The sequence below is a fragment of the Copidosoma floridanum genome, unplaced genomic scaffold (genome assembly GCF_036245765.1).
Source record: "Copidosoma floridanum isolate Cflo_tuat_1 unplaced genomic scaffold, Cflo_Japanese_pri ptg000006l, whole genome shotgun sequence".
Taxonomy (NCBI): Eukaryota; Metazoa; Arthropoda; class Insecta; order Hymenoptera; family Encyrtidae; genus Copidosoma; species Copidosoma floridanum.
The window spans coordinates 25874737-25901610 of record NW_028321883.1 but is presented as its reverse complement, the minus strand read 5'-3'; the positions used below and the strand labels follow the sequence as shown (position 1 = coordinate 25901610).

Here is a 26874-nt window from a genome sequence, read left to right as displayed (position 1 = left end):
CAAGCTATATGGGTTCTGCTTTTCCCTCCCCCCCCCCGATTCTTCCACCCCGTAAGCTCGTTTTTTTCGTCGTATTGAAAATTTAATTTTTTTTTTTACTCTCCGATGGTGGAAACGAAATAAAAGCTTAAATTGACGATCCAGCTCATTTGAAAGACCATCGAAACCCTATACATATCGATGAGCTCGTCGGATGGGGTCCTCCTATAAGGTTGCAGCATCGGCAGCTGGAAACAAGCTGTTTCACTATAGCACATACACACACTCTCCCCATCTCTCTCTTTCCATCAAGTGTCACTCTCGCGCTTACACCTAAGTTGCGTGTATATAGGTACAAGTAGAGGCAGCAGAGGCGAGCGTGGAATCCAGCCGAGATCCGTCCAAGTTACATACGTACCTACACACGTATACGCGCCCAAGAGAGAGAGAGAGATCGTGTTCCTCGGCTGTATATATAGGCTTGTTCGCGCGTGGACAAGCTGCAAGCCGACACGTCCCGGAGCTATACGTCATCGCGAGGGAGAAAGATATATATGGACCCTCTGTGTATATGTATATTTGGTATATATGTACACACACTAGCTGCTCTAATCCTTTAAACGGATTACCAATTAAACTTGTCGTGGCAGTCTCGTGTGTGTGTGAATACGTGTGACCGAGAAGCTTGGGCCTGGATGTAAGAACATCCACTGGTGTATAATATACCCTCACTTGCGAGGAGACGAGAATTCCTATCCACATCTCCTCCTCGCGGGCGAATTGGGTGTTCTCGATTATTGTTCTCGTTTTTTTTTTTTTTTTTTTTTTTTTTTTCACAGTGAGCTCATGCAGATTTACACAAACAAATGGAGTGGCGATTGAAAACCCAAGCAACATTTGCTTTTGAAATTTTTTTTTGCTTCTTCATTACTCCGTACACGCATGACAATAATTAAACAGTGCACATGTTTCTACTCTTTCTATTTTATAGGTAAATCTCCCCTCGCGTGATTTCTTTTTTTTGTCCCTTCGCACACGACGGGCGGCTCCAATAGTGTCGTTTTTGCAATGACGAGTGTTGCCTTTCAAATCTCAAAAGGATCAGCAACAGCAGGCAAGAACGGAGAGGTATATATGTGCCGGGAGAGAGAGAGAGAGAGAGATAGCTTATAAGCCTATAACCGAGTGTACATCAGCTGCCAAGTGGCGCGTAATCGCGTCACGTGGAGATTACACTTATCTTCTCTTTGGCTCGTTCTCTCCCTTCTTCTCCCCGCGATGGGTTACATTCGGTCCGTTTTAATGTTGGCCGAACGCACCAAAAGATTTTGACATGGATCCTTGAGTGTGCGAAAAACAATTATCATCGCACGGTTCATACGAGGATGTTTTTTGGAAATCCAATGTCAATTTAGATACTATCAAAAATTCATTACATTACGTCATTGATAAAATTGCCGAGTTTTTTTTTTTTTTTTTTTTTGTCTCATCTCACGACTATTGGGTCATTTTTTGAATCCACGATCATTGAGAGTTAACTATAAGTGGATTTTTTCATCAGTGCATGAGATTACAAAAAAATAATCAACGAAAGTAACGCAGACTTGGGCACCGACGCTATGTTTTAATATTTTTGCAATTTTAATTTTTTGCTAATTTTTCTATGGATTAATTTTTCTAACATACATTTTTTTTTTTTTATTACTTATCGATGACATAGTCTGACAAATTTTTTTTTTTCAAAAATATTTGATTTCAAACACTTAATAATAAACTGTCATACGTAAAATGCATTGCACGAGAAATTATTCTTAGTATTGAATGAAAAATCAATTGAGCAAAAAAAAGTGTACTTTTGTATTACAGCGTTTAAAAATCCATAAAATGATTGGGCCCAAGTCTGACTACATACACGTCAGACGTATAACAAAGTCCAGAAACTCACACGCGCGCGATCGGCTAAATTGACTGTCGACGGGGACGGCGTATATTACACACGTACAGTTCTCATGTACGCAGCGAATAGCCGGCACCGCGGAAAATATGTCAATCAAAGCGAATAAGCAGAGCGGCGCGTCCTGACACACCCCCTCGTCGCTGGCATCTGTTGCCTCCACCCCCCCCCCCAACATTTACAGAAATCTCTTTGGCCCTGTCTGCGCGTCAACCGGTGGATCTCGTGTCTCGCCGAAGTAAAAGGCGAACAAATGCCGCGTCAAATGCTGTTACGTATATATATATTATATGTACCACCACGTACCATGCGAAACGTCGAGCTGGCTAATTGTGTCCCCGTGTACGCATATATAAGCTACATATACTCCGGCTCGAATTTCTTTCACTCTGTTGTGCAAGGAGTGTTCCAAGTGCCATTGATACCCCACACCCGTGCGATATGCCCCCTTGGGGGGACCTGCACTGCACAAGAATTGTTTCGTTTAACTTTTCTCCGACGTGATTTTCAATTAGAATAAAAGCATCTTTCCTCCACCGCGTCAATATTCGCGTTACGTAAACATTAGTACTCACTTGGATTTACAAAATTTAGATCCTCGAAGCCTATATACATATGTAGACCTTCTTAATCGCTAGAACCACAATCGCTGATAGGAAGTAGGATTGGGTGGAAAAATCGCAAAGAGGCCCCTATCCTTTGGAAATCCCGGCGGCTGAGTGATAGATGGGCTGGCATTTGACTTGGGAGGAAAATGGAGCTGCGTGTGATAACATCTCGTGCATGTATATGTACACCCTTGTAGCACCTCGTGGTCTGGACGTCTTGCTTTGCGTGCATGTGCTGTTGCTCTGATAACAAGGCTTGTGATGTGGTGATCCTCTCGATTGTGATTACCAGGAAAATTGATGGTTTTTTTTTTTTTTTTTTTTTTTGGATGCCGTGAGCATATTGTTGTTGCGAATCGTCGAGGGAGTACTGTACAGAACAAAAATCCTTGCTATAAACCTGTGAAACAAATTAGCTTCTTAAATAAAAGTTTTAATAAAAAAAATTATTTTTTTTAACGTTACGTAGATCGAAAAGAACTCGACACGTGGTACGTTGTTTTCAAGATAAGTTAATTTTTACAATTTTTATGGTACGTCACAATTTTAGTGTACATCTCTTTGGAATTTGAAAGCCTTGTGGCCTACAGTGCAATGTGGTCGTATACCTAATCCTTAAAAAATTCATCAAAATTCAATGACATCAGAGTACCAAATGTTAGTTTCATTGTCACCCACTTAAAAAATTGTTCGTAATTAATTATTGTTAAAAAAAAAAAAAAATCTCCGTCTCTGCTCGATGTCACGTCTCATTTCCAAATTAAATTAATCGACCCGTCTCCACTCGCAAGGAGTCACGTACACGTGTAGGTATATAATAACTACTTGGCGAGAAAGAGGAGGCCCAGTTCACCTCTCCATTCCAGCGCGTTACAATGTGGGTGGACCTGGGGCTCTTGTCACGGACGAGCTATGTATTATTCCCGGGCATGTACGCGTTTATCTCGCTTCTCGCACCTACGCGCCCGCGACGACCCTTTCTCCCGTCGTGCCCACATACATACATACATATACCTCTGGACCCTTTTGCAAGACAAATAATAATAAAAAAAAAAAAAAAAAATACAACGAAAAAAAAAGAAAGAGACAGAACGAGAGCGAGTTTGTTACCCCAGCGGTGAGAATGAGGCGCCTTAATGAACTGACGAAGACATTATTGTCGTCGCTCAGCCGCGTAAGGATTCGGCTGGCTAGTTCCCTCCGCCCCATAAGCTGGGCTTTTATCGGATAGCACCAGCATCACTGGTGCACGCCTTCCATACACACAACCCGCTGTATTTCTCTCTCTTTCTTTGCGTGCCATACAACTTCACCTACGTCCGCACGTATTGTACACACACCCTCGGCTCGTGTCTCTCTTTTCTATGCATCGTATACGGCGTACACACTATAAAATGTATACTTGGCCGAGAGCTCGGCTTGTTTTTTCCTTCTTCTTCTTCTATTTCTCAGTCTGTTTTTTTTTTTTTTTTTTTTTTTTTTTTTTTTCAACTACAGTTCAGCGGAAGCATCGCGTGAGCTAGTGAAGCGAGAGAGAGACGACCAAGTAATATAAGGAGATGACGAGAGAGGAACGGGTATGCGAAACCGGTATTCTCCTCTCGTCTTCTTGCGCAAAGCTAAATTTCGCTGTCTCTCTCTCTCTTTTTTTTTTTTGTTCGGCACTTGATATGGCTTTTTGGCTCGACCAAGTTTTTTTCGAAACACTACCAAGACGCTCCGGGATCGAAGCTTATGAGCTTAAGGGTGATCTTTTTTTTTTTATTCATTCCCAGCTCGGCACTCGGTTGGGGCCTGCAACATTTGAAACTCCCGAAGAAATTGTGAAACGCGCCTAATTGATTTTAGATAAAATTACGCTTCAATTGAAATAGAAAAACAATGAAGTAAGGGAAGCTAAGGGACATCCGTCAACCAAGCGTATAGTAATAGACAAAGTATTGTTGAGGAACACCCGTGTACACGCGTAGAGCATGCGGTGCACGTACTATGAACGAAGGATGGCAATATATCGAATACCATACAGGCAATATAGATAGATAGAAAGAGATCCTCGATTCGTGTCTCTCTAACGTCAACGGGAGAACTTTAATTAACTCCCAAAGTCCTGGCTGTATGTGTAACTTCTCGTCGTCGGGGTCGTAGTCGTGTATATATTTACCCGCGCAGCAGCAATGGCAAAGGCTGCAGACAGTCGGCGCTCGACCGATTGCCCACTTGTGGTGTCCCTCGTGTGTACCCCTCCTCCTCCTCCTCCTTCTCTTTTCACCCTTTCTATATAATATACACACGCCACTTCGTCCCTTTGCAATGTCCTCGGTGTTACACACAGCTCGTGTGTCTTTCCTTTATTTCCGAGCTGCCTATACGTGTACCGAGTTCGGTCTTGACAATGAGTTTATTTATACATTGTGCACGTATACTATATGCTCTTTACCATCTATATATAGATTTCTATAGTTATGGTAAGGTCACAATTGCTGATTTTTCACATACATAAGACAAACTTAGTTTTGCGATTGTTTTGCAATATTTTATCCGACAACCGAGCTACGGTATGGTTTTTAAACTTTAGGTTTATCATGCCAGTAACGATGTCAAATTGTTATGTATATGTCTCATCACGAGAGTACAATTACATCGAGTCTACAAAATTAGATTATCTTTAACTAAGTTGGAGAGATGCGGCCGGTGTCGAATAAGCGTAATGAAATGGTCTTTTTCAAGAGTAAGCACTCGGCACTATTACACCCCCGCTCTACCAATAAAAAAAGAAAAAAAAAAAAAAAAGCCAGGGATCACCTCCCTCGTGCATTTTTACAACCCCTGGGCGCTCGGTGCACCCGCAGACGGTGGATCGTTTTCTTCTTCATCCACTTCGCGGATTGGAGGGCGAAATCTGAAAGCTCGAACGAACATCGAGGTAATCCTACTCCTCTCCGTTTGTCGCCGATGCGGAGAAAAGCTTCCGCGTCTTGGAAGTAACCTCTCGCAGCTGCCGTATCCTGTACCCATTCAATGTGCCCATTGTGCCATTTTAAGTTTTCAAGCAAATAAACATTATTCGAAGATATATTTGAGGAAAAACAACCATACACGGGGCATTTAAGCGCATTTACACTCGACAACTTAGTAATCCCCGACGAGAGTGTCCGAGGCCACTTCAGACCCGTCTCGTTACTGCTCGTTATTTCTCTTCCCCTCCCGTTCGCCAGCCTTCTTTTCTCCAAGGAATGTCCCGCCACCGCACCAGTGACACTCGTCCCTTCTTTTTTCAATCTCCCCCCCCACCGTAAATACACACCCGCACTTACAGAGACTCGGACCCTCCCGGCGACACTGGTCGCTTTAAATTGCTGATGAGCATTTTTAGATTGGTCGCGTTAAGTGAATTGGGTACACACGGAGGAAGAAAGACAAGAGGAGCTAAAAGCTGCCGCCCCGAGAGCCCTGTACTTTCCCGATAAAAGTCTTAATGAATCCACCGTGTTTCCCTTCGGCCCCTTACTCTGGCTCCCTCCCACCCTTATTCTTTCCGTCTAGCGCGTAATTACCGCATCGTTCTCCGTTTGTCCCGAGTGACGAGAGGCCGGACTCCTCCAAAAGGTGCCAGACCGAGGAGCAAACACTTTTTTCGGACAATGCGCTGCTCGTGGGTTAGCAGTTCCCTTGCGTATTTATATATATATGTTCGTGAAAAGGAGGCAAAATCCATACGTGGACCTGTTGAAAATAATCCCTCATCCACCCCTTGGCCACGATGGAGACATCGGTCGAGAGATAAGAAAAGAAAACAACAAGGGTGAAAGGAGGAAGGCGGAGATAAGAGAAGCTGTATACGTACCTTTGTATATTATCTCCGGGCCTCCCCGAAAGGGGCACGGTGGTACAGGCTAATGCGCTCGACGCCCCGTAAATCACGATGTTTGCATAAAATATTAATAAGCGACACGAGTCAATCCGGGGATTATATTGGCCGCGCGCGCGCGCGTTCGAGGGGTTGACTCTTGGCGGACCCCGTTCTTCTATATATATATGCACTCCCTCGTCGTGCGTGTACACACAAGCATGTAATATAAGTGTATGTATATGATACAAGCGCGCGGTGTCCGCAGAAACTCCCCACATAGTAGCCGGGCAGCTCGCGCACTTTGTTCGTCCGTGTGTATGGGTATTGCTTTGTTTGGAGAAGGACTTTTCCCACGCCGTCGTCCATCGTACATTGTGCTTGGGGGAAGGGCGAAGGACGTCATCATCGATCTGTGTCGCGCTTTGGTAAACAGTAATAATGCGAATCGACACGTGACGCGCGGGACGTGTGTGTTGTTGCAGCGCTGGGGCCGTGGTGCGAGCCTCGAGGCTATTAGGGAGTCGAGCTGGGGGGGGGGGTATGTTTTCTGTCCTGTCGTGTATGGGTGGCGAGTTGTTGGGGTGGTGTAAGAGATGGCGACAGAGAGGAGATGAATGCAAAGTGGCCGCTGGCAATTTGGCTGATGTGCTCGTGGAGCAAGTGACGAATGCTCAGTTTTTACGAACGAGTTGGGTTTTTCAGGTGTACAACAATCGTGTCTTCAGTCCACGAGAAGCTGAAATAGATCCAGTTACTTTAATTCATTGGGTCAAAAATAATTTTAAGATTTTTTCTTCTAGCTGTACTTACTTTCAAATGAGAAAAATACACCTATTTCGTATGATTAATCCATTCGATGGGACTATAAATACTTTTTTATTTTTTGTTTTTCAGAACAGATAAAGTCAACTCTCTGATCTACCATACATTCGTTGCTGGTAAGTCTTAAATTTTCAATCACCATTTGCTCAACAAGTTATAAAATTTCGATAAAAATAATAATAATAAAAAAAAAAAAAAAAAAAACTACGTCGAAATTGAGACGAACAAGCAGAGCAGGAAGTAATCAACGATGGCTGTGCAATGAAAAGCGTCAAACACGCCAGCTGGAAAAAGAGCCCAATGCATTCGCGTACACGAGAGCTCACAAACAAAACCCGCCGAACTCGCTACAGAGAGACAGAGAGAGAGAGAGAGTAAATTAGCAGCCATTGTTAATGCAGTATAATCGAGTGTTTCATCGTCCGATGATTCCAGTGCGAACGACGAGTGCAGTACACACATACTGCATACACGAGGCGCGCGCGTGTGATACATCGTGTTGGCATTGTGCAGGGCTGCCGCGAAAGTTTCGACGCCGAGAATATCGATTCGGAACCATCATCATTTGCTTGTTGACGCTGAGCACTACCTGCTGTAGGGGAGGAGGGGGTTTGGATGTACACCGACGAGTTTACACGGGGAGCCGAGCTTTCGGGCTAATCGTGCCTTTTACTCGCGCTCGGGGGGGATTTTCACGGGGATGGCAAAAAACGCAAGCACTGATTCATTTGCACTATAACTCGTCGATCGGGAAATGACGACGATAACGGTATTTTTGAACACGCTTTTTTTTTCGCTCGTACACGGGAGTGACGCCTTGTTTAATTGCACAGAGAATTATCATCTCTACCAATGCGTGGCGAACAGAGGACACCTCTGGATTGATTTATTTTTTGCGCCGATCAAAATTTTTCTGATGAATTTTTCAAGATATCTCCGATCGATCGAAGAAGTAACCAGATAAAGAACGTTTTTGTTTGCCTTGTCAATGAGCTTCATTCCGTGAGAGCGTCTCATCAAAAGCTCGTGTCGAATTGAAAAAAACTAACAATATCCACACTGGCCGGTTCAAAAATCGCCTATGCCCATTGCACTTTGGTGTACGCGCGTGTCGCTTAGGGGGTTGGGTGGTGGTTATCCCTCGTTGTTTCCGACGCGGCTGCCAACAGCCGTTTCTACCACTGTAAAATGGGTTAAACGACCGCACGGCTGATAGGTATGTGTGTGTGTGTGTGTATACATCCGTATACATCATTCCCGCGCTCGTGCGCGCGACACATATAATCGACCACCGAAATCGGCCCTCCTGCTAATTTCGATAGCGATGGCCCTCGTTTATTCTCGGCGATTCCCAAGTGTTACTACCAATTGCTGCACCGGCCGTGATTGATAATGGCGGCATTGTCCGAGTTGTTGGCGATTTCGCGAGCCAACGTTATTGCCGCGGAAAATCTTTATCGGCTATACTCGTCTCTTTGACGCTTATATAACTCTGCACGTTTGCAGCTTGGGTTATTGATCCATCATCGGGGGCTATTTGATCAATCAGGAAGGGCTATAAGACGCAGTTGAGTGATACTCTACTCGTAACTTTTGATCCACATTTCTAAGAATTATTCAGAGTACCTATACTGGAATTTTGTTTTTCCTTCAATTTTGCTTTGATGGATTATAAAAAAAAGAAAAAAAACTACGTAACACGATACTAAGGTACCACGTGGATCTTTAACTCCAAGGGAGTCAAAGTTGCAGCGTAGACAGAAATTTTTGCACAAGTCGTTCCGGCACTGCTTGCAGCAAATAGGACAGAGCCTTTGTACCCGCGCACACGCACGCACACAGGGAAGGAATATAAGACAGAGAGTTCGAATGGCAAAGGCGACCATACATATATATACACAGGGCAGAGAGAAAAGCGGAGGGGGAGGGGACCCCCCCCTGCAGTCCTCCCCTTTCCTTCCTTCGAAGGCAATGAATACGAATAGGTTTCGAGATACGATCGAGCTTGGAATCCCTCGATGCGGTGGTGGGAATAAGGAAGGAGAAGGTATAACGCAGGAGGAGGGGGGGAGGGTGATGGCAGGCAGGGCTAAATTAAATGATTTGCATAAGTAGGTGGGTGTCGACAATGGCAAACATTGACAAACTCCACTCCGCTGGCTGGCTGACGCTCGTGCGCGCGTATATATATATGTATACACGTCGCTGTATCTCTCCATTCTCTCGAGCGCGACCGCTTTTATCTCGCTCTCTGTTGGCTTATTCGTCGTTATTCACAAAGTTCCGTCCTCCTATACAGTCGGCTGCGATTTGTGATTTATATATTTTTTCTTTTTTCTTTTTTCGAAATTGAACAAAAAAAAGGTTGTAATTGCGGAAAGTTTTACAGTTACCGCTGTTTCGGTGTGCCAACATGTAAACAAAATATATATCCGATATCAGGTACGCGATACATCATATCCTGCCTCGTCGCGAAATTAAGTGTACCTAAGCCCTGTCGCTCAATCCGAGCCAACATACCAAAATAGTAGTCGTCGCTCGCACGTATATATATACTCGTGAAGGGGAGAGAGAACAAGTGAGAAAAATAGGCGTCATCGCAAACAACGATCCGGCACCACTACAGCCAAGGGCTAAGGGTACAGCACACTATATAGGAAAGCGAATGAATTATTAGGCATAATAGGAACACAGCCAAGAGAGAAAGAGCTGCTGTTGCGATAAGGCCCCCGCGCGCACGAGCCGACACGTGTCGAGGCCACTGATGCCTGTCCGACTCCGATACAGCCTCCACCACCCCCTCCCGCACGCAATTACCCAGCTCTGTAAACCTACACTCCTTCTTTTTTTTGGCCCCCCCCCCCTCCCCGATGCGTCGTCCTCTCCGACGCCCAAGCGCTTACGCGAGCGCGCGTGTCCTATACATTCTCCGAGGATTATTTGGATTGCGATGCTCCGCCTCTGATAAGACGAGCAGCTCGGACGTGTATGTCGTTCAGTTTTTGCAACTGTTACTTACGTTACTCCACATCTATCACGATGAATAAAAAAAACCCTCGTCCAACAGGAAAATACATGCGAGTCTCGACAATACATACATACACATGGAGAAAAAAGTCTCGCGAATACGAACCGACAAATACACTTGAAAAAAAGCAGGGTCCCTCCGTGTGTACGTATATTGTACTCGTGCAAGCGCTTCTGGGAGGGGGATGATTTGTTCGTTCCCAGCTCCGTGCAGCAAGAAACTACTCGCACCTAGTGGTCCTACATTCGTGTTCACGCCGGCGGCCCGTTTTGTCGACGGGGCGAGCGCACAATGCCGCGTTGAACCGAAAAATGAACGAAAGGGGGAAAAAAAAAATAAAAATAGCCAAGTGCAGCAGCAGGGCGTTTGTCAAAAATTCTTAATTGCCCCGGGTCCGGTGTACCGGAGCACACTGTATTCAAAAGCGGTGGCTGAAAATAGAAAACAGTCCGTGGCAGAAAGCGAGAAACTAGAAAAAAAAAGCTGCGCGGCTATATGGTGCAAGCTGTGAGCGTTTGTGGTATTACACGGGGGGGGCGCGATCGTTCGTCTTGCTGCGCACCCACCCACGAGCCGTTCGTCCGACCGATATGGCGCTCTTTGCGTGTTGCCGAAAAATGCCCCTCCACGCGCGTTATGACACGCGCTTTTATATCGCCGTGCACGCGTTTCGCGTGAAAAGTTCCCTTTGTCACGGGCGTATGAGCTTTTTCTTTTTTTTTCTTTTTTCACGCTGGGACTGATTTATACGCGGCCGGTGTAACGCGACGGCTATCGGTGCATCCGCGTCGTCGCTTGTACGTTATATTGCGATTCCCCCCTCACCGAGAGGGCTTTTACGCGGCGATTGCCGTGGGTTTTTTCATTTGGCGTTTTTGCGCCTGACGTTTACGCGGGGTATAAAGTTCCTTTTTTGTTTTGTTGCCCCTCACCTCGTTTTACTCCGTGCACACTTCCCTGTATGTGCTCGTTTTCTTCTTGGGCCTGCGAGAGATTTACGGCTCATCTCCGAACAAATTTTGTCCCAACGTAAGTAGCCAATGTGTTTGTATGTCCGGTTCGAAAAATATTGTCGGATATTCACTCATCCGATGGTGAACCGAGTATATAGACGTGAATTAGCAGAGCCAAATATTATCGTTACCATTCCGACCTACGGCGGAAGTACAGCCGTGTTTTCTCCCACGCAACCCCTTTGCCACTTTGACTGTCGATGCCCTTTTTTCTTTGGCGGTTCCATTATTCGCGTTTTCCTCGTCCTATAATAAAGCTTCATCTCACCGAACTCAAACTAACCCACTATTCTCAGCCGCTGTTATTACAACCGTGGAATTCATTACAAGGGACGAAATAATGGAATCGACTAATTTTCGTTTTTTCCAACAACAGTAGCGCTTTGTTATTCCAAAGTGCCGACTGAGCCGAAAAAAAAAATATATATATACATGTATAACCAATCGCTCCTTCCTTTTTCCCGTTTCTACATAATACTCTTCAATGCTGTTTTTCCTCCCCCCTCTCGCTTAAACCTTCTTCCGAACTCTCAGCGGCAGTACACCGCAGCTGTGTACAGCAGAGAGAGGGGATGGGGAGACGCGCACTTCCGAGAAAACAGTTTCGGCGGATAATACGAAAAGTGCACCTATACGGGAGAGGAAAGCTGCGACTCCTCCGTACACGACGCGTATAAACGCGCACGACGTCGCGAATCTTTTGGAAACAAGTCGGTACCACTCTGGTTTAGGTGTGTATCGAGGAAAAGCTCTTTTTTTTGGTACGAGCACCTTGAGTTTCTCTCCCGGGGAGTACACATACCACATCATCGCACGCTCCGGCTGTATATTCATAATGCACGAGAGAGAAAAAGTAGTAGCTATTATTACCCCAGACTCATAGAAATACTATCAAATTCATCACCTCCAAAGACACATGAATGCATTGATATACTCGCACAGGAGCCCTATACGTTGTACAATAATCTCCCGAAAGCCAAAGGCGCGAGGATCATTACCCTCCCCCGCGTCTTAGCAGAGAGGGAAGAAGCGTGCTGAGCACCTTATCCGAAAATAATAAGCTCGGAGACCTCGTACTACGAGCCGTGCTTCTGGACGTCATTCTCGAGGTGGGTATTATTCATCGCGAGTAGCGCCTTCTCGATACATCATACTCGCCTGCTGTTGATGATGATGTATACGCGCGTGTGTATACCGTAAGCTGCGTAATCTCGACTTTTGGAACAAGAGGCTCTTTCTTGCCCCCCCCCCCATCCAACGATGTATCGCGTTGTCGTATCATATACGTATACCCTGAGAGAGTATCAAAAACGCACGACGAGCGTAATGGATGCACTATGTATGTATACACGCGTTCGCGCGAGGGTGGATTTACCGAGCCGGGGATGAAGGTGTCGGGGAAAGACACACACCCGCCCCTAATGGTTGGCTGCTTAGCAGCTTGATTTATTTATCCCAGAAGCAAAAGTAGGTATAATAATATATATGTATATATATATTATGTGGCACTTACGAGAGTGTAACACGTCAATGGCACACACGCAGGATGGTGTGTACGACTGCCACCGCGACGAATTCGAAGCTGGAGATTAGCCTCGGACGAGAGGAGGGAAGCTGTGTTGTACGTACCCCCGTACACCAGCCACTGGACTTGCTTATGTGCTTCTGATTTTGACCTTTTTTTTTTCTCTCTCTCTCTCTGTCTCTCATTGTGTGCGCGGACGATTCGACGCGGTGTCCGTGAAATTCGATGGATTTATGTATATATATACGTGCGTGTACGGCTGATGGTTGAGCCGCTACTCTGGGGATGATGTGGTATACACGTGTACTCTGGGCTGTTCGCCCGTTCGAGGGGAGAGGGGGTGGAAACACGCGTTGCTCCTTGTTTTTTGTTTTCGGCAATCATTGCTGACGTTGATTTTTTCAACCATCCTGACGATCGTTCGTGCATTGCTCGGATGCAATTGTCGTTAAAACAGTTCTCAAAACGCAAGTCGGCAGCTTTGGCAAAGTCAAGTGATGCTTTTTAGGACAGGGTCACTCAAGACTTATTTACGCGGTACCATGTCGCAACACCAATCGATCAGACTTTTGTCAAGTGTAGCTTTTGTAGCACAGCAAGACTAGCCAAACAAGTAAGTTATTATCTTGCATGAGTGGAGCGTCGATCAGACCGCGGATGAAAACTAGCGGGTCGGATGATTAGCGGAAGTACCGTCGTTTGGGTGTCCCACGTATAATATATAGTGCACTGCGAGGGAAGAATGATGTATCTAGCGCGGAAGCACTTATGACACACGACTCCACGGCCGAGTGACTCCTCTCCGTATGCTATACATGTTGCCCATGCCCAAACCCGTGCTTTGTCTTTCGCCTACAGGGCAGCGAGAGTTCCCGCCACCAGCTTTATATATATATATATGTGTGTGTGTGTGTACGCCACCACCCCCGTGTGGATTACTCGGGGTGATCAGCTATGAAATTAACTGTCGGATCCCTCGCTCTCTGCTTACTGGCTGTGAGATTGTCCGTGTATTTTTTTGGGATTTTGGATGATTTCTCTTTTCTTTCTTTAATTTTTGGTAGTTTCGAGGGCGTACTCTGGTTCATAACAATGAATCATTGGCTTATCAAAAACAACAATTATTTAAAAAAGAGGCATTTATGTGGTACGCAAGAGTTCATAGGAGGACGAGCGTTGTTCTTATTATTTTTTCGAGCGCAACATCTCGTGACATCAGCAGCTCTCGTATACACACGTAGCCACGTGTACATGTACATGTATGGCGAGTTTTGCGCGCGATCATCGAGCGGGAGAGGGACGAAAAATGCGTATGTATATACGGAGCACGGAAAGTGGCGCGTCATCGTGGAAAAGGACCTGCTCGATCATCTCCTTTCTCCCCCATCCCTCTCCAGCTCTCGACGGCTGTGTAAATATCACCTTCCTGCCTATAAAAGATACCCTTAATTACGACGCCTCGCTGCTAAGACACGTTCCCCTCGACGTGCGCGTCGGAGCCAGCGGAGAGAGAGAGGGGGGATCATCAAAAGCCAACGAGAGTATAGGTATTATATATACGAAGAAAGAGAGATGAGACGCCCGAGCTGTTTTTTCTGCGACTTAACGAACCCGTATATATATATAATACCCCCAGGGGTGTTTGTTAAGTTTTACTTCCCGGTAATTTGTGCCGTGTAGCTGTGAAATTTTCAGTTTTTCCGCCCGCGACTCCCATAGCTTTACACTTTTTTTACCTCCTGGTGAATAATAACGTGATTTAAAATTAAACGAGTCGATGCTTGGGGTGCAAAAAAATTCGCACACATTACGCGTTGCAAGAGAACCAGAGTTAATTTTCATCTCATTTTACAGCAATAATAATACTATACGTGTATTATACCAACGCACGCGCCAACACCCCCGTATCATCCCCCGATGATTACAATACAAGAGCATAAATATATTGTATAGCGTGGCAACAATGGATGACTGATCGGCCGGGGAATCGCGGCACTTGGTGGTTACGTCATGCGACTAATCCGCCCTGCCGGCTCTTTGGCACGTTTTCTTCTGGCCTCGTTTGCAGTGCAACGCGGAATTGACAAGCGCCGAGAGGCGAGGGAAAGAAAAATCACATGGTGATTCGGAGGAAGGAAAATGACGCGGGTAATTCGTATTGTCCGCGCGTTTCTGAGGACCGTTTGACGTGCCAGCTCCGGCGGTGCATGACGGTTTGGTATATATGCGGGCACGCATAACGAGGAGGTGACACGCGTGTGCGATGCTGCTTATTTTTCTGATGCATATTATGTGAGGCTGTTTTTGTGGTCGTGCATTGCTGGCATGTGTCGAAGATTTGTTAGTGGTTTTTTTTCTCTTTTTTTTTTGCGAAAATAAAACGAGAGGAAATCGAAACGGGCCGATAAATCCGGGAGGAGTTGTTTGCGCCGCGCGGGTTTTGCTGACGCGCCGGTCGTTTTCGCAGCAGTAGGTATTCCTTTTTTTCTTTTTTTGGTCGCGGCGTCTACGAAAAGTTTACGAGGAACTATACACTTGATGCTTCTTCCCCACTTGGATTTGGAGGAGAATGAAAAGTGATTTATAAAAAAAAAAAAAAAAAGGAAGGAAGATGGGAAAAGAGCGAAGAGGGATAACTGATAAATCAGATGTTCTGAGAGAGAGCGAAAACCCTTGACAAAGTCGATCGTCGCGCGTATAGGCCAACCTCGAACGGGGAAATGGCAGTGGGAGAAGAATAAACTCGAGAGCCGCATCCTTCCGGCTGTTTCGTCGGTTGTGCTGCGTCATACGCTTTTCTCGACAATGTTGTTTTCTTTCCTTTTAAATTCGTCTTTCCTTTAACTGTATACTTATATTGAGATACTTGATTGTGATGATGATTTGGGTTGTACAGGTTTCACGTTGGATATTCAAACAGCTGCCACGATGCAGATGGTATTTTCGTGCAAGTATATAAGTTGTAGGAGGTTAGTATTAGCTAGGACAATTGAAGATTTCGAAAATATAATTATCACTGTATACTTACGTATTTAATGCACGTTGCACTGGAAAACAAAAAAAATGTTCTTTAGCGTGAACAACTTCTAAGCTCACCATCATCATACTTTTTTTTCATGTCTTTGTGTCAATTTTCCACTAACAAAGGGTATTTTAATTTATCTTTCATACGTGTATGCTCTTTGTTAAAATAGACGTGACAAAGACCGAGTCTTGACCTTAATAGGTATAGCTACATTTGATATTATATTTCTTTATTAATTTCTATTTGATTCGTACAGCAACTTTAAAATATCGCCACTGCATGGAAAACAAGAACACATTTTTTTTCGTAACTTACGTATCTCTAGCAAATAAAATCGATTTTTTCAATATCAAGTATTACTTTTGAACTAAAATACTTTTTTTGCGCCTTCACATGAAAACAATTTTATTCCATAAAAAGTATTAGTATTTCGTGAGTTAGCTCGAAACGAATATACCTGAATATCATTGAAAGTGGGATACATAATATTACGTAATTAAAATTAATGCCTTTGTTAAGTGTAATTTTTTTTGCTAGATATTCTTTTTTTCTTTTACTACGAGTATTACCAAAACCCCCATTCTCAAATTCGCTTTCAACTTGAAATCTTGATTGTCAGCATGATATACGTACCTATGCTATTCGCTCTCAAAAAACAGCTTCAGAACGCACGTTCGCTCCCTTCGTAATATACGCGCACTTACATACGTATATACCTACTCTTGCTTTCCATAGCACACTATACATGTACACGGCGAACAAAGTCTTGGTCGTAGGTATGGTAAGTAGCGATGTAAGTGCTTGTAGACATAACAGCGGGCCTCGACGTCATAAGCACCGGTATAGCACTGGCTCTAGCGTGCAGCCGGCGCTGCCTAATGAAACTACAAATCTCTCCCACGCCACCTGCGCTTCACCCCTTCGCCAACCACCTCCTTCCCATCCTTTGCAATGCCCTTGTCGGGACTGCTTATGAGATCCCGGATCATTGTTCCCTCGAACACTTGTCAGGGCCACCTTGTATATGCACGCGCAGTACTTGTCTCGCGATCATCGTGTAAAATTTTTTCTTTTCTTTTTCAGATTCGCCACAGAGTATTTGCCAAGTAGGTACATCGGCTGAAAACGAAAAAAAATCACTGCGTGGATCGTCGTACAAAGGGCGTGTTTTTTTTTTTTATTTCCCATGCCCGGTATTTATTTGCAACCTCTGCGCGCGACACCCTGTTTCTCCGAGCGCGCGATCGCGACCAAAAGTGCTCGTACATAATTTAACCGGCGTAGCAGCGACCGACAATTCCCTGTGCGCAATCGCGTACCACTTCATGCTGAATACAAGAAAAAAAAAAAGGGGGAGGAGAGGCCGAACGAGCGTTCATTCAGTGCGAGAGCGAACAATAATCGCGACACTCGCTGACCGCCCAACGTCCCTCTTTTGCGCTCGGATTTTCCCCGATGACAAAGGCCAGTCCGTGATTTATCGATTCGGGGGTTAGGCGAGGGACGGATTCGCGTATAATTGTTTTACACCGCGTACGGCGCGTGGGTCGGTATTTCGTGCTCGAGCCAGAAATTATTTGGGTGGTGGTTGTACGGTTTGATTCGTAAACCGTGACGTTTGAGTGCTTTTAGCAAACAACAACCGCATCTATCTGATGGCAGCACAAAAATATAACAAATAAAATACCGGCCTTGAAAATTTAAGTCTATTTTATCGTCAATATATACAATTAAACAAGCACAAGTCAGCAAAACCCTACATTATGTACACTTCGCTAGAATTTTATTTATTAAAAATTTAGTGTGAAAATATTAATAGTAGTCCAAAAATTGTTGTATGGCAGTTTTTTAGATGGCAGGGAATATTGCACTATAAAATTTTTGTTAACAACCTATGTAGATATTGGTCGATGCATTTCCATTTTCTCAACTTAACGTCAATACATGAGTATTGTAATATTACAGTGTATATTGTTTTAATGTATTTTATGTAGAAAATTTACATTATACTGGTATAAAAACAGATATGATTTACAATAAATACATATGAAACGGACAAAAAGTTTCAATAAAAGGAAAAAAATTACGCGTCACTTCTCGACCAATGTTTTATCAGTTTATTATCGTTCGAGTACGTTCTGTTAACCTTACAGTACTATATTTATATTTTTTACGACGGCATCAGCCAAGTAATAAACCCAGTACCAAAGTGTTCAACGTATATACGTGTATGCACACATGCATATGTATTGACGCATTGATATACAGTCGTTAAAACCCCTTGAAAACGCGCTTTTAACGACGTTCAAAGCGACTATGTATGCGTTTACCCAAGTCCAACAACAGTCGGAGAAACGCGCAATCCTCGTCATTCGAGGAGTCAGAGGAAAAAGAGCCTTTAATTAAAGAACGTGATGGAAAACGAAGAACGGCCTAAGAGGCGCTTATACGACGTCGTAAAGCCGTTCACGCGTCAGATTAACAAGAATATCATGTCACAAGCGCCATATAGCCGGTCGATCGTATAAAAATTTCCTTTTTCTCGATCATAATGGTAATGGTGGTACACACATTCATCGCGTGACGTCGCGTCCAGATTAAAGGAGTTTTTGGTTGTTTCATGCGTCGGTGTTTGTCGCCATAAAGCGAATTTATTTACGTGCGTCTGTATAAATAATCACAGAAAGTTCCTTTACAGCAAAGTGATCTTTGATTATACGCCGCAGCCGTCAAGTTCGATATCGTGATGCACACGTACATTTCACACATGTATTTCTTGATAAGGGAACAATTGATTTTGAAAGGTCAAATGATACGAAAGTGAGTCATAGTAGACATGTCTGGTCTTACATTAAAATCTTTAGTGTGGATGATAAAATTTAATTTTTTTAATGATCTACAAGTGCTCGAATTTCCAAATTACTTATAAAAAATATACGAGTAACGATAAGTTGGCAATTTCTACCCTGTTATCTCCGACGCATGTGACGAAAATAGTCGGTTTTCTGTGACTTATGAGGCTTTTTTGCATGTATCGTGCATCCTATGTGACATATGGTTTGAAGTACAATGTCGTAATATTGCGACTATTAAACAACTAGAGCATGTGCTTTAACATCAAAGAAAGCACAATAATACGCAAAAAAGTATACTCATCTGAAGCATTCGTTTGTAAATCCTAGGGGTGGATTGGAATTGGGTAGACCACAATAGCTTAGAACAACTGAACGTATAACTTGATAGTTATAATTATAACGTATAACTTTTGCACTAAATACTAGGCAAGTTTAATATGAAAGTTTTAATATAAGGCAAATTTGATACTTTTGAGCAGGTAAGTATACTTAATTATCTGAAGGTTTCATAAAAACGGCACCGTATTAAATGCCATGATAGACCAAAAACCACTATTACCATTTGGCAATTTATGATTGTCTTGACTGATTTTCTTTTTTACGAGTCTTGAATTACAATTATCGGTGTTACAACATTTCTTCGTCATGATGAGATTGTTCTTGTTGGAAAGCCGTTCGACACTTCGAATTTTGTCACAAATACGTTTGGTTGCACAAGATTTCGCTATGATTCTTTTTTCTGAAGCACCTAAACAAATAAGTGGCTATATTTACATAAGTAACTTTTGAAAAATTGTTTGAAAAAAATTAACTCATTACCTAATAATATTGTCATACAATGCCATGAGGTTAGTTCATTTTTATTTTTATCATCGCATTTTTTAAATCTAAGTAGGCTACTGTTTTTCGAGCATTCCGATTCACCGTCGCAGTAATAACAATGTAATCCAAGGGCTAGTAAAAAAATATAAATATGGTAAGTTACTAATGAATATAAAGATCCGAATTTTGAAAATAAATTATGCAAACTTCACCTTCTCTGATAAAATATAATGGAAGTATAATTATATTTAACGTGGTGATACTTCGAAAAATGAACATTTTGGAGTTGACTGATTGACAACAGGGAAATCACTTCAACTTTTGACTCATAAACGATCGAAAGTCTTTAATGTACTAAATAGTTTGTACGCGAGTAGCATACAATTACCAATCTTACTTAAGATAAGATGCTTATTCATCTACATATTTTTCTATATTACTAATCTGTTTTCGGACGAAGCTTGATAGTTAGAAAAATTTCAATTAAATCAACATTATCTACTTTTTCAGGGGTAATACACGTATCATACATTAGTATTAAAAAGTACAAAACTACATTTAAAAATAAAAAATTTTTATAAATACACAGATATATTCTTATGTGTAGGTTACTGTAAAAAAATCATCAAACTATCATTTGTACCACAATTTATTTGAAATAAAAAAATTGAATGAATATCAGGTTACTAACGAAAGTAACATAAATTATTACAATTGATCAAATTGTGAAAATAGTTTGACTTTTGTACTTGAATAATAAAAATAATCAAATGACTGCGTGTCCTTGTTTATGCACTCTTAAGCAATTATTAGAATGTATTTACGATGACATCCTAACTAGCGTAATAGGCAGAAAACCACCATTTATACGCTTTGGCGTTTTGTAATCAATTTGCTCTTCTTCATTCGTTTGCTCTTCGTCACTACTTTGCTCTTCCCCGGTGTTTTTCTCTTCTTCACTATTTTGATTTTTTTCACTTCTTTGCTCTCTTTCATTAATTTCCTCTTCTACAATTGACGAATTACAATTATCGGTTTCACAACATTTCATTGTCATGGTGAGGTTATTACTCTTGTTGGAAAGTTCTTCGACGATTGTATTTTTCTTGCATATGCTTGTGGTTGTACATGACTTTGTTACGATTCCCGATCCTGGAACGTGTCAACACACGAGTGGCTTAGTTTTATAAAATAAACTTGTAATGAATTACTTTCAAAAATATTAACGTACCATTTAATGATATTGTCATACATCGCCAGTCATTTTGCAGATTTTTATAGTAATTACCACATTCGTTAGATATTAATTCAGTAGAATTTTTCGAACATTCAAATTCGCCATCGCAATGATAACAATACAGCCCAAGAGCTAGTAAAGAGATAAAAAATATATAGTCGTGTTACCAATAAATAGGGACCAAACTTTGTTGTTATAATAAATTAATACTTACCTCCATCAATGAGAAATGAAAGTAGTACAGTTGAGGAGAATAACTTTATACTTTGTGGAATAAACATTTTTTAAGTTGGTAAGTTGACAACGAAAAGTATAGAGATACTTTGACGTTTGACTCACGAATGAGTGAACCCTCTGAACACACGAATCACTTTGAAAAAGGTAATAAATAGTACATAAATACTTAACATTTTGGTCAAGATAAGATAGCGGTTCGAAAATTTATTAAAAAAACGTTATCCACTGTGAGTAGTAGACCAAGAGAAAGTCGGTAATTAGTTCAAAAAATGCCATAAAAAAACTTGATAAGTTGAAACACATTGTAACATCTAGTTCGTAGAACGAAACAGTGAAACTGTAAATGTTCGGTACGTCAATCAAAAATATCTTGAAAACCAGCTTGAAGTGCAAGCGTTGCAGGGAATAAAATCAAATACGAGGATAATTTTCTTTTTCCTCCGCACCGACTTACAACACACACAAAGAGGATGGAATATACATTTCATAGCCATACCGTCGTGCAACCCAACGCATGCCTTACATCCATAGCACTCGCGTCTCATTTTTTTTTCTCTCCGCCACTGCCTCTCAGCCGCCCATTTAGCTGATTTAGCGTTCCGTCTCTCTCTCTCTCCGCTCGTACACAACACCCTGTTAACGCGAAGCCAACAGAAGGGAGCCACTTTTCCGGCCACTCGGGCGTGCTCCACGAGCCGTGACACGCGAATCGAATTTGTCAAAGATCCCCATCCGTCTCTCTCTCTCTCTCCGACCTTGGCTACGCACCGCGAAAGAGAGCTCTCACGGAAAGAGGCAGCTGTCGTCGGCTAGGCGCAAAAAGAAAAACATCCAATAGCTCATAAGTGTTATTTATCAGATTCGCCAAAGAGCAAATGCAACACGACCTCGGAACGAGAGATTTATGTGTCGTGGGCTCATTGAAATTATTAAAAAGCCCTGAGAAAATAATTCATCCGCCCCCTGTTCGCCTCGCGAGAAGACAAATTCATCCCATATACAAATTACAATGTATACTCGTTTGCCCGTCAGCGCGCGTCTCAATCTCCCGAAGATTAACTCCCACCCAAACGTACAGTGCCTCCCGTGTGTTAGGCACAACGTGGCTATAGCACCATGAGCAGCCAAATGCGATTGTGTCTTATCAACTTAAAGTAATTGAAAGCTACACGAGTCTCTTTCTCCCCCTCCTTGTGTAAAATGGATATACTGCTAGATGTAGTCGCACTTTGCGTCTATATATATGGAAAAAGGGGAGCCTTACGGACGCACATCAAAACGTGTAATCGGATGAACGAGCATATCATGCATGTATATAGTGTTCATGTATAATCGAATGAACTGCACGGCCTGGTCGCCCAAACACATGGAGCACGCGTTTTCGCATGTGCCTCGGTGTACGTGTATACGAAAACGAGTTCTAAACGATGGGCAATTTGAGAAAGAGACGGGGCGATGTTGTCCGAAGGGGGTGATGGCTTGCAGTGCACAAGTGCTCGGTATTACACATAAGGAGGGAGGGAACTGCTCGACGACAGTCTGCAAATACTGTGAGATTTCTTTCTCCAAGTGTGTTTGTATCGCGTCCGTGAAATCGGTCTTGCTTTGCATTTTTTTTATTTATTTTATTTTTTTTTCTTTTTCGAAAAGAGAAATCAAAAAGAGAGAGGGAGGGAGCGAAACAAACGAACGCGAGAGAAAACGGGCGTGGATAAACCAACTCGTTGGGCAAAACGGGGAGGGGAGAAAAAAAAAAGAATTAGCGATCCCGCGAGTTGTTCGCGCCCGCGTGCACGAGAATGGTGTACAAGACAACACGCTACTTTGCCGAGCTGACGGACAAGTGTGCCGTACGATATGCAGGCACGCTCGAGCTCTGTTCTTTCCTCCCCCTTGCCTTTTTTTTTTTTTTTTTTTTTTTTTTTTTTGTTCGTGCGTCTTTGCTCGACATGCTAATACCCACCTATACTGGAGAAGTGCACGTGCAGGCACCATCTACAGGACAAGCTTTTTTCGCTTGCAAGCCGACGCCGAGTTCTTTTTGTTTTTACCTCTGGTTACTTCTCATGTTTTTTTTTTGTTTTTGTTTTTTTTCTTCTACCTCAATCGCTGTGTTGCAGTGCACTCTTGAATAATGAAAGACCGCGAAATCGTGTTTTTTTTTTTCTTACTGGTGACTATGTTAGATGCGTGTACTGGTGTAAATAATTTATTATTATTTAATGTCTATTCTTGAAAAAGAAAATTATTTCATTAATATCTATTGTCGATGAATAATAATTAAACCAGCCGGTTATTGGTTTATATCTCAGGTGTTTGGACAGCCGTATAGCTCTTATCATAAAAGAAAGAAGATGATTTCCTTTCCGAGATCCTCGTGATATAAATTAGAGAAAATTCAACAAGCCTAACTCGCATGTACATTGGTACATCGCCGTGTCTTTAGGTAAACTACAAGGTACAAGCGAGCATAAACTGGCACTCACGCGTATACATGTATATGTATATTATATACGTACGTCGGACAGAGCGAGGCAAAGTTCGGAGCCGTATGGAGGAGTGGGAGGGGCAGGGGCGTCTGCGGGACGTGTTAATCAAAATGTTGGACAAGCCACTTACACGGGCCTCGTGACGTTTCTATTTAGGCCCTCGCGAGGAGTGAAGGAAGGACGTAACTGCTAGTCAGTCGGACCGACAGTTTGCAAAGTCTGCTCCCTCCGTCGAAGGGCCGTATGGCGCGAGAAGGGGAGGAGTGAGCTTAACTTTTGACCAAGGAATCGACGGAGCTGTTTTGGGCCCTTCTACCGGCTCAACTCGAGTAATTTGTCGTGTTCGTCAACTCTCGCAGCTTTTGACGATAGACGTACAAAAAATCAAAGGTATTCCGATGATACTCTTTGAAACGCGAGTCTCTGGTTTTCGCGAAAGCGCCCGGGGTGCCCCGAAACAAAGCGGAAAAAACCGTCCGGCCGGGGCAGAGGTTGCATTCTTTCATCAATATATCCGCGCACCTTTTTTTTTCGATATTCCTTCGAAGCGCGTACACGCCGGACGGGAGAGCCTACAGCGTTAATTAAAAAATGTCACAGTGCCCGAGCGGTTCGTGAAAAAACAAAATTTGACAAAAAAAAAACGAAAAAAAAAAAGAAAAAGAGGGCAAAGCCGTATAAAAACAACAGACAACGCGAGCGGTGGGGGAGGGTACAAAAAAACGGCTTCGAGACAGATGAGGAGCGAGAGCTCGGGGAAAAAAACTCCCTCACGGCTTGTACGGATCGCCAAAAAAGCAGAAAGGGGCCCCGGAACTCTATGCAGCCGGGGCAACTTTGCTGCGCAGACAGTAGCAAAACAGATATATACGTGGTATCTATATATATATATATATTGTATATACAGAGTATAGAGAGAGAGAGAGAGAGCTGTGCATCAGCAACGAAAGCTTATTTGCCAAAGCGACAGAGTTGTTTTGGAGTCGCTGCTGCACGAGTGTTTGTCAAATGTTTGATCAAAATGTTTGTCGTTTCCGTGGCCAAGAGCGAGAGCGGGACCATTGCCGAAATTAAATGCGACGCTGGCTGTGTGTGTATATGCGTGTACGCTTGGGCGACGAGTGGTTATGGGGGACGAGGAAGAACATGAAAGGGAGAGGGGGAAGCACCGAGCTAACTGATGAATGTTAAATTACAGAGCAAGAGAGACTCGCGTGTATAGACGCGTGCTTGTTGCGATGTACTCTATCATCGATATATACACTGTATATTTTATTGCTCACGTATACTGTAAATAGTGCAGTGAATTGGGGACTGGGTTGATTCTATAGTGAATGTTTGATTTTTGCTACAAAAAAACAAAAAAAAACAATGACTAATCAGTAAAAATTCTCGTTTTGACATTGCAGATAACAAATTACTATGCTGAAGACGTGGATTGCGCGAAAAGTGGAAAATTAATTACCACTCAAATTTGCTCATTTGGGAACATCAGGTAAAAAACTTTTTTTTTCACCATCTCTATAGAATGACAGTCTATTTTCTTTTTATTTAAATAAATTGTAATGTAAAAATTATCATTGAGCTTTTTTGTATTACAATGAAATGGTTATCCCTCTGAAATCACATAGCTCTTTTTATGTACGAAATTTTCTTGTTCAATGACTAATAACTTGTTCCAGATTAAATTTTATCTAACATGAAAAAATCAAAGTTGAGTGTTTACTTGCCGAAATGATTAAACTAGATGATTTTAAAAATTGTGATAGGTCACGTCTGAGTGTAACAATTTCTCGTGATAAATGTATATTCAATACGCAAAATGTTGGCTTTCCCACAAATTCATGAACTTTTACACCCCATGGAAAAAAAAGTTGCGAATAATATTAAAAAAGAAAAATATATATTTGTTAGTTTACTTTTCCCGTGAATTTTTTCAGGCAAGTGAGCCATATTGTACGTAACGTGCCAAGCCAAATATTCGCGAGCCACCGAACTTGCGCATCTGACGGGATGTGTTGTGAAAAAACAACGAAAGAGAGACAGAGAGAGAGAAAGACTTAAAAAAGCCGACAAACGAAGGGTATTTCATATACACACGCATGGACTCCGCTCGCAGTTTGATTACCTTTCGGGTCACCTGAGTCCCCCTCTGTATCTGCTCTGCTCTTTCGATTGAATTTCGAATCTACTCAACCCCGTGCCTGGTTGGCTCCTCTTTCCTTCCCCCCGTTTTTTTGTTTTTTTACATCACAGACACCCATACGTCCAAAATTCAGCGAGTTGACGAATCCTTTTTTCCATGGGCGTGACGCTGCGAAAAATATTGAAAAAATCCGATGCACGATGAATTTCAACGAATGGCGGACATTTTTTCAGTTTTTTTTTCTTTTTTTTTTTACAAACCTGTCAGCAAGTATATACTTATAAACGAAAAAATCATTTTTATCTCCCGCAGTGGCAACGCCAAAAAATAGCTTACCGAGCGAATAATCGCGTGAAACGTGTCAATTAAAAAAATCACCTCGCCGATTAATATCAAAAGCCAAAACAACGGGAGGCCCATCTTTCCCCCCACTCCCATGACGTTTTTGTCAATTTCCGCCGTCCCGATCATCAAGCCAAAATCACCCCTTCCCGCGAATGACTCCCCGAAAGCTTTTAACCGCGATATATACGAGCTGCTGTCAGCGTAAAAAAACAACCACCGCATCAACATTAAAAGCGAGCCTCGTTTCGGGTAAATAATTAAGCGTCTCGGTCCAAAAAAAGCAAGCCAAAAAAACATCAACCGAGCCAAAAAAGAGAGAGAGAGAAAGAGGGTATTTCTCCTCGTCCATTGTGTTGTCAACCGTATACGGTATTGTATATAATATGCACGCGCGAAGCGATGGAAAAAGAGAGCCGTCATCGCGCACCAGCCGATGCAGCGTATAGCACGCAGACAATGGGCTCGTGACACGCGAAGAGCCTCGAAAGCTACTATACACCGTCGACGATTGACTTTTTCCGAAACCAACGGCTCATCCGAGCGATCGCGAAGTGCCCTGTCGTTCTCAATTATTCCGGCTCTGCTGGTGTGTATATACTACGCACACGTATACATAAGCGCTGGCATTCACTGCAATCATCGCTCGATGGTTGTATTCACCTGTTCGTGAAAGAAAACGCTCGTACGCGCCCATACAATACGCGTGGCGTGTCTCTCGTGCCTTTTCACTTGCTATGGCTGAGCTTTTTTACACGCGCGCAACGTCGTCTCTTTATCGCCAAGGGGGATGGAGTGAGTGACTTGAATTTTTTAATGTAAACAACGCGCGATCGTCGAGAGTTGCGCGTCGTCGATGTGCACGCTGATGAAAGTTATTATGTTTTTTAATCGCATCGCGAACTTTTGCGTGAAGAAAATTTCAAAATTATAGAAAAAAGA

General features: G+C 42.9%; 1 long non-coding RNA gene across 2 annotated transcripts in view; it reads left to right on the top strand.

Annotated features, from left to right (window-relative positions):
• Nucleotides 1-26874, top strand: part of LOC149375612 (uncharacterized) — a 129963-nt gene that overhangs the window by 55462 nt on the left and 47627 nt on the right. Inside the window, exons 3-4 of one of the 2 annotated variants that reach the window (XR_016293690.1) lie at nt 7286-7329; nt 24854-24939. This is a non-coding gene — a long non-coding RNA (uncharacterized LOC149375612). The remainder of the gene's footprint in view (nt 1-7285; nt 7330-24853; nt 24940-26874) is intronic. The other variant, XR_016293691.1, reaches the window with a different exon arrangement.